Source organism: Sinocyclocheilus rhinocerous, unplaced genomic scaffold, assembly GCF_001515625.1.
Source record: "Sinocyclocheilus rhinocerous isolate Xijiao unplaced genomic scaffold, SAMN03320098_v1.1 scaffold358, whole genome shotgun sequence".
Lineage (NCBI taxonomy): Eukaryota > Metazoa > Chordata > Actinopteri > Cypriniformes > Cyprinidae > Sinocyclocheilus > Sinocyclocheilus rhinocerous.
In genome coordinates this window covers 27,259-28,325 of record NW_015650700.1, presented here as the reverse complement: position 1 = coordinate 28,325, position 1,067 = coordinate 27,259, and the positions used below count along the sequence as shown (strand labels likewise).

Below are 1,067 nucleotides of genomic sequence, written 5' to 3'. Positions count from 1 at the left end.
GAAAAGCATTAGCTTTGTTGTTTTGCTAATACCTCAAAATGAACCTGTGAATGTCTGTGGGTGAGCACGTCTTTGCCATTCAAAAATCAAAGCGCACTTTTTTATTTTATAATGCCGTCTTATTGCTCTTCTTTGTAGGTGCTGGACTCCTGCTCAAAATGATAAATTATTATAATGACAGCTACAAAAAAACAACAACAAATAAGCCCGCAAAGCTGTTATCGTTCCATCCTGACGGATAACATGCATGACAGCTAAGTGGAATCCCGGAAAATAAACTGTGGAACTTTGACCAATGAGAGAACAGTTTACTCGCGTGTGACTTGTATTAACAAATTTGGTCCGTTTAGAAACTTTGCCGTGTGAAAGCGAACTGTGCCAAGAATAAAAAGCAACATTGTAATAATTTGAATCCCTGTTTCGGAACAAAGCAATCGATCTACAGGTGTGAAAACACCCTAAGTCAAGCAGGTTATGGGAGGAAAACGCTGAACCAATAATTAAACGTGTTGCGTTTGTATTCTGGGCTCATATCTGCTTGTCTGTGAATAGAATGCTTTATTAATAATGTGTTTACTGAGTTTGTTTTTTTTAAAACACCGTTTTAATGCATTAAGCCACATAGCCTACTTTCACGTTAAGCGTTTTAGAATGTCCCAATGATTAATTTGTGAATTCGACTGGTCCAGAAGATTAAACTTGCAGCAGCTAACATCTCGTGATTCAATAAAACAGACATAGTGAGTCAAGTTTACAATAAACAACTGTGCATTATAATGAAGGCTAAAACTGCACAGCATTTTTAGCTTTTTAAACAATATACTCCATCACGTGCAGCCCCGCCCCGATCTGCAGGCTGCAGCTGGTATACTTGACTTGGACCCCTCAAAATCAGCTATTTATATCAATGGGAATGATAGATCAAGGCTGTAATGTTAATGACATCCACCAGAGGATAAGAGATCCTTTTAGGTTTCAAAAATTGTATAAATGGTTCAAGAAATTAACTTGTAGTAAATATATATGTGACCCTGGACCACAAAACCAGTCATAAGGGTCAATTTTTC

General features: G+C 37.3%; 1 protein-coding gene across 1 annotated transcript in view; it reads left to right on the top strand.

Moving 5' to 3' along the window:
- Nucleotides 1-1,067, top strand: part of LOC107712317 (WD repeat-containing protein 11-like) — a gene marked incomplete at its 3' end in the record, with an annotated part of 80,693 nt that overhangs the window by 52,983 nt on the left and 26,643 nt on the right. The gene's annotated exons all lie outside the window — the stretch shown is intronic.